Source organism: Chiloscyllium plagiosum, unplaced genomic scaffold, assembly GCF_037043375.1.
Source record: "Chiloscyllium plagiosum isolate Xiang-an unplaced genomic scaffold, Cpla_swu_hap1 HiC_scaffold_9, whole genome shotgun sequence".
Taxonomy (NCBI): domain Eukaryota; kingdom Metazoa; phylum Chordata; class Chondrichthyes; order Orectolobiformes; family Hemiscylliidae; genus Chiloscyllium; species Chiloscyllium plagiosum.
The window spans coordinates 18,770,648-18,777,735 of record NW_028270147.1 but is presented as its reverse complement, the minus strand read 5'-3'; the positions used below and the strand labels follow the sequence as shown (position 1 = coordinate 18,777,735).

General features: G+C 44.0%; 1 non-coding gene across 1 annotated transcript; it reads left to right on the top strand.

Annotated features, from left to right (window-relative positions):
* The first annotated feature begins 6,531 nt into the window (after positions 1-6,531).
* trnar-ccu (transfer RNA arginine (anticodon CCU)) lies at positions 6,532-6,604 on the top strand. Its single transcript has one exon. It is a non-coding gene; the product is annotated as a tRNA-Arg (tRNA).
* The last annotated feature ends 484 nt before the right edge of the window (positions 6,605-7,088 follow it).

Here is a 7,088-nt window from a genome sequence, read left to right as displayed (position 1 = left end):
GAAAATAATATCAGGGCCCTATTGAATAAATTTGTTTCTGGCAGAGTAGCCTATTTGTCCCACATCTATTCCAATTCATTTCAAGCCTGGTTGATGATGCTCTTGAACAGACATGGTAAACCTGTTTCCATTGCAAATGCACATTTACTTGCATTCAGAACGAAGGACGTAAAAAAGGGACACAGTTAGAAGGGGATGGATAAAAGACTGTTTCCACACTGTAAGTAATCTAATCTAATCTAATATCATCAGATCACAGTTTTCACCTGCATGTGGGCATAGAACATCAATCTGTCTTCATTTAGTGGTTATGTCATTGCACAAAATAGACCAGTTGAACTGGATAGTAATTAAAATATCTTTATTCTGACACTTCTAAGTATAATTCATTTATTGATGAAAAGGTTCATTCAATTTCAGTGCTCTTGCAACATGCATAGAAATAATTACTTCCTCATAAATAGCTGTACATTTCCTATCATGAAGAGTTGGAGGATGCCTCTTGGAATACTGAGTTCATTCTACTTTTTGTTGTTGCAACCTCTAATCTTCAAATTATTTTTTAAGCGAGCTATACACAAGACACGAGACTCAGTGGTAGAATTGACAGTTGTCTACTGTTCACATTGTTACGCATGTTTTGACAGTAGCTGACACTTGCATCAATAATTTAAGGAATTTACAAAAAGGTTGAATACATAAAAAGCAGCAGCTTTATTGTGGAGAAGCTTTCCAAGCTGCTTTTTTTTTAGCAATTTAATATAGCTGTCTAACCATCAGAATTCAAGACTGTGACAAAGTGTAATCTCATTAAAATAAAAAAGTGTTAAGGAAAAAAATAACCTATTTAAGGTTAGACAACTTACTGCTCCTTCAGCTACAAATTGACAAAAGATGTGTACGAATCCATGATGGTATCTTTTTCATCTATGCTTGTGTTAGTTAATGATGGTGAAGAAGTATGTGTCCTAGCTGGAAATTAATGAGGGATTCAATTTGACACTTTTATAGTCCTCAAAATACCACCAAATTAAACTCTGCCAATTTACTCCATTTCAAATTGAACACCATTGTGCTTTCCGAAAATCACTCAGCTCGCTATAACAGCTGGGGGTAAATATTCAACTAACTAACTAATGTTCATTCTTCCTCCTAGACTTGGACAAAGAATATAAAATAACTTTTGCAACATGATTATTTCATTGGTTAATTATACCTTTTGATTATTATGCTGCAGCTACCTATGACCCTAATCATTCTCACACTACATTGTCACTTTATACTTTGTACAGAAACTTGAGTTCCAGGTTTCAGAGCTTGAGTGGAGTTTGGAGACCGTGCAGCACAGCAGCGAGGCTGAGGGTTACATGGATAGCACTGTTTAGTGAGATGGTCCCACTGCGGCTCAAGGCAGTGGAGGAAAGAAGGGAATGGTTGTCCGCCAGGCAGTCAAAGAGAAACAGGCAGGTAGTCCCCCCCATGGCCCCACCCCCAAAATCGGGTACCCATTCTGGAAGCTGAGGAAGGCACTGCTACCTCAACAGAGTGCAGACAGAGCCAGGTTTCTGGCACCACAAGCAGCCTGACTGTACATGAGGGGCGGAAGAAGAAAGCAGGAACAATCCTGATACAGAGTTTGTTCGTTAGGGGAACCAGACAGCCATTTCTGTGGCTACAGACATGACTCCAGGATGATGTGCTGCTTCTCAGGTGCCAGTCACGAACACCACTGAGCAGTTTTATGGGCATCCTAAAGGGGGAGGACAATAAGACAGATTGTGGTTCACCTGAGTATCACTGAAATAGGCAGAATGAGTCTTGTATCAAGGAGTTAGGCAATAGATTAAAGAGAAGAATCTTGAATGACACCCGGTGCTAGTGAGTACAGAAATAGGAGAATAGAACAGATGAATGCGTGGCTCTAGATTTGGTGCAGTAGGGAGAGCTCAGATTCCTGGATCATGGGGGCCATTTCTAAGGAAGGTGGGTCCTGAACCCGAGCCAGAATCAGATAAACATCCTTGTGGGTGGATTCCGAGTTGTTGGGAGGATTTTAAACGAGCTCAGTAGTGGGAGGGGTCACAGAGTTACAATAGGGTTACAATAGGGACCCAGCATACTTTACCAAATGAGAGAGAGTTTCAAGGGGGTGAGGCAAGGTTGGATGGTCTCTACTTAAATGCTAGGAGTATTATAGGGAAGGCAGATAATTTCAGTGTATGATTGATATGGAATTCTGATGTTGTTATGCTCACAGAGATGGAGATGAGGACGTGTCAGGACTGGTAACTCCACATTCCGGAATATAAGATCTTCAGGCAGAACAGAGGAAGGGGTAAAAATGGTATTGCAATATTAATTAAGGAGTCAGTTACTGCAATAAAGATGGATAGTATCTTGGAAGGGTCTTCAAATCAGGCTCTGTTGGTAGACCTTAGGAATAAAAAGGTGGCAGTCACACTGCTGCGAGTGTAATATACATTCCCAAACAGTCAGCGGGGAATATAACAGCAGATTTGTAAATGATTCACTGAGGTGTGTAATGATGGAGAAATCATAATTTAAACCTCCCCAACATGAATTGGGATAGTCATAGATGTAGAGGGAACTGATTTCTCAAAAATATATTCAGGAGAGATTTTTATACCAATTTGTAGATAGTCTTTCAGGGGAGAGTATAGTTCTGGACCTAGTTCTGGGGAATGAAGCTGGAGAGAGGTTTGAGGTGACAGTGTGGGAGTAGATTCTAGTGATAGGAAACACAACACCGTACGTTTTAAGTTTGTTATGGAAAAGGAGAAAGAAGGTCTGCAACAAAAATGCTTTGGATTGGGGAAAAGCCGTTATTTATTAAAATGGAGTGGGAATGAATACTTCAGGGTAAATCTACATCAGAACAGGGCTGGGGGTGGGAGTGGGGGTGGGGGTGGGGGGAGGGAGTGATTGTGATTCAAAACAGAATTGGTGAGTGTACAGACCCAAATGTTCCTTTAGGAGGAAACGTAGGAGCAACAATTCCAGAGGACCCTTGGTGTCTAAGAGTATTCAGGTTTGGATGAAGGAAAAGAGACACCTTTTAATATATACAATGGGAGCAAAACAGCAGAGACCCAATGTAAAGTACAGGGGGATCTTAAGGAAGCAACTAGGAAAGCAAGGAGGGGCATGAAACATAGTGGTGGGTGAGATTAGGGAGAATCACAAGATATTCTATAAGCATATCAATGGAAAGAGAATAACCAGGAAAGTGTAGGGGCCATGAGAGACCAAGGGGGCAATTTGTGCCTGGAACTGGATGACATAGATAGAGTGTAAACTGAATACCTCACATCTGTCTTTACCTGGGAAAAGGATGATGCAAGTACAGAATTTGGGAAGCAGGACTTTGAGGTTCTTGATCAGTTTGACGTAGGGAGTGAGGAGGTTTTGGCAGGTTTAAAAGTGGAAAGCTCCTCAGATCTGGATGTGCTTTATCCCAGGCTGCTGTGTGAGAGATAAGGGAGAAAATTACATGGGCTCTGATCAAGTGGTGAATTCCTCTCTGTCCAGAGGACTGGTGGAGAGGAGGACAGCTAATGTTGTTCCAATTTTCAAGAAGGGCGGTATTGATGTACCAGGGAATTACAGAACAGTGAGGCTCACATCAGTGATAGGGAAACTAACGGAGAAAATCCAAAAGGAGAGATGTAATCTCCATAAGACAGGCAAGGTTTGATCAGGGTTTACAAGAGCAGGGAGGAACTGTACAGGACTTCAGTTTGGACACAGCTGGAGTATTATAGACCAGAGAGCCTGACATCGGTGGTGGGCAAGTTATTGGAGGGAATTCTGAGGGACTGGATTTGCATGCATTTGGGAAGACAAGCACTAATTAGAGATAGTCAACATGGCTTTCTGTGTGGGAATTCACATCTCACTAACTTGATAGAGTTTTTTGACGAACTAACAAAGAGGATTTTTGAGGGCAAAGTGGTGGACGTGATCTATACGCAGTTCAGTAAGGTGTTTGACTAGTTTCCTCATGGGAGAATGGTGAGCAAGATTACATGGAATACAGGGAGAACTACCATTTGGATACAAAACTGGCTAAAGATAGAAGACAGAGTGTGGTGGTGGAGGAGAGTTGCTCTTCAGACTGGAGGCCTGTGACCAGTGGTGTGTCATAAGGATCAGTTCTGGGTTCAATGGTTTTTGTCATTTATACAAATAACTTGGATGTGAATGTAGAAGGTATAGTTAGTAAGTTTGCAGGTGACACCAAAATATGAGGTGTAGTGGACAGCGAAGAAGGTTACCTCAGAGTATAATGGGACCTTGCAATGGGCTGAGGAGTGGCAGATGGAGTTTAGCTTAGATAAATGTAAAGTGCTGTATTTTGGAAAGGCAAATCAGAGCAGGATTTATACACTTAATGGTAAGATCATGGGGAGTGTTGTTGAACAAAGAGACCTTAGAGTGCAGGTACATAGTTCCTTGAACGTAGAGTCACAGGTAGATTAGATTCCCTACAGTGCGGAAACAGGCCCTCCGGCCCAAAAAGTCCACACCGACCCTCCGAAGAGTAACCCACCCAGACCCATTTCCCTCTGACTAATGCGCCCAGCACTATGGGCAATTTTACAATGGCCAATTCACCTGACCTGCACGTCTTTGGACTGTGGGAGGAAACCCACGCAGACACAGGGAGAATGTGCAAACTCCACACAGACAGTCGCCCAAGGCTGGAATCGAGCCTAGGGCTGTGAGGCAGCAGTGCTATCCACTGTGCCACCCACATGTAGATAGGGTAGTGAAGAAGGTATTTGGTATGCTTGCCTTTGTTGGTCAGAACATTGAGTATATGAGTTGGGACGTCATGTTGTGGCTGTACAGGACATTGGTTAGGCCACATTTGAAATATTGTGTGCAGTTTTGGTCTCTCTTCTATAGGATGGATGATGTGAAACTTGAAAGAGTTCAAGGGTTGGAAGGTTTGAACTATAGGAAGAGGCTGAATAGGCTGGGGCTGTTTTTTCTGGAGTGTCAGAGGCTGAGGGGTGACCTTATAGAAGTTTATAAAATCATGAGGGCCATGGAATGGATAAATAGACAAGGTCTGTTCCCTGTGTTGGTCAGGACTAGAGGGCATATGTTTAGTGTGCAAGGGGAAAGATTTAATAGGGAGCTAAGGGGCAACTTTTTCACGCAGAGGATGATGCGTGTGTTGAATGAGCTGCCAGAGGTAATGGTGGAGGCTGTTACAATAACAACATTTAAAAGGCATCTGGCTGGGTATATGAATAGGAAGGGTTTGGAGGGATATGGGCCAAATGTCGGCAAATGGAACTAGATCTGTTTCAGATATCTGGTCGGCATGGACTGAAGGGTCTGTTTCCGTGCTGTATATCTCTATAACTCTACGACTCTCTACTGTGTGCACTTCCTGCACTATAGGAAGGATGTGATTACACTGGAGGAAATTCACTGGGATGTGTTTGGCACGGAGCAGTTTAGTTATGAAGAGGGACAGCTGGATTGTTTTCTTTAAAGAAGGCTAAGAGGAGACCTGATTGAGGTGCACAAGATTATGAGGGGCAAATAGGTGGCACGGTGGTTCAGTAGTTAGCACTGTTGCCTCATAGCACCAGGGACCTGGGTTCAATTCCAGCATTGGATGACAGTCTGTGTGGAGTTTTCACATTCTCCCTGTGTCTGCGTGGGTTTCCTTTGGGTGCTTCGGCTTCCTCCCACAGTCCAAAAATGTGAAGATTAGATGAATTGGCCACGCTTAATTGCCCACAGTGTCCAGAGATGGTGCAGGCTAACGGAGTAGCCAGGGGAAATGCAGATTATAGGGTCAGGACTTGGGTGGGATGCTCTTTGGAGGGTCAGTGTGGACTTGGTGGGCCAAATGGTATACTGTAGGGATTCTATGGAAAAGGAAAGGTGGGTGGAAAGCAGATGTTCCACTGAGTTGAAAGGTCAATACCGAAGAGTCAGAATTTTATGGCAAAAGGTTAGAGGTTTCGAGGGGATACAAGGGAAAATGTTATCTCCCAGAGGATGGTGTGAATCTGGAATGTGCTGTCTGGGAGGGTATTTGAGGCAGGAAACCTCACAACCTTTCACACCTTCACCACTTAACTTGGATGAGCAGTTGAAATGGTGTAACATTCAAGGGTCTGGGCTAGGTGCTGAAAATGGGACTATTGTAGATTTAAAGTCATTTTTTTATTGGAGACCCAATGGGGTGAAGGCCATCTTCTGTACTGTTTGATTCTATGATTCTCGAAGACAATCACGAGAGGAGTTACTGGGAAACTGTCGATATATACCGCAATGATCAACTGTTTCATCGGGGAAAGTGGGGACTGCAGACGCTGGAGATCAGAGGCACACGTTTTGACCCCAACTGTTTTGAGCTGCCTTGTCAAACTAGGGCATGTCAAAGGATAACCCTGGCTGCGTGTGTCTCCTGACAGCTCTCTGTTGCACTGATTGAGTGCTTCTTGAGGAAAGCTAGGCAGCTAATGGGACCGCTTACTGCGTATAGCCCCAGTGGCCTAATGGATAAGGCACTAGCCTCCTAAGCTAGGGATTGTGGGTTCAAGTCCCATCTGGGGTGTCTAACTCTTCATGGCTTATCCTTTGACAACTTTATTTTGGGCAGCACAGTGGCTCAGTGGTTAGCACTGCTGCCTCGCAGCACCAAGGACCCGGGATCGATTCCTGCCTCGGGTGACTGTCTGTGTGAAGTTTGCATGTTCTCCCTGTGTCTGCGTGGGTTTCCTCCGGGTGGTCCAGTTTCCTCCCGCAGGTCAGGTGAATTGGCCATGCTAAATTGCCCATAGTGTTAGGTGCATTAGTCAGAGGGAAATGTGTCTGAGTGGGTTGCTCTTCGGAGGGTCGTGTGGACTGGTTGGGTCGAAGGGCCTGTTTCCACACTGTAGGGAATCTAATCTAATTATTTGGTGCAGAGCACCAACAATATCTTGAAGCATGCCTTCAATGTGAAAACCATTCAGGGGAGTCCTCCAGTGGTCGCCAGGAGACGGGTTGTGATTTGAGATGGTTTGCTGCATCCTCCACAAATTGGCCATTGTGGGTTC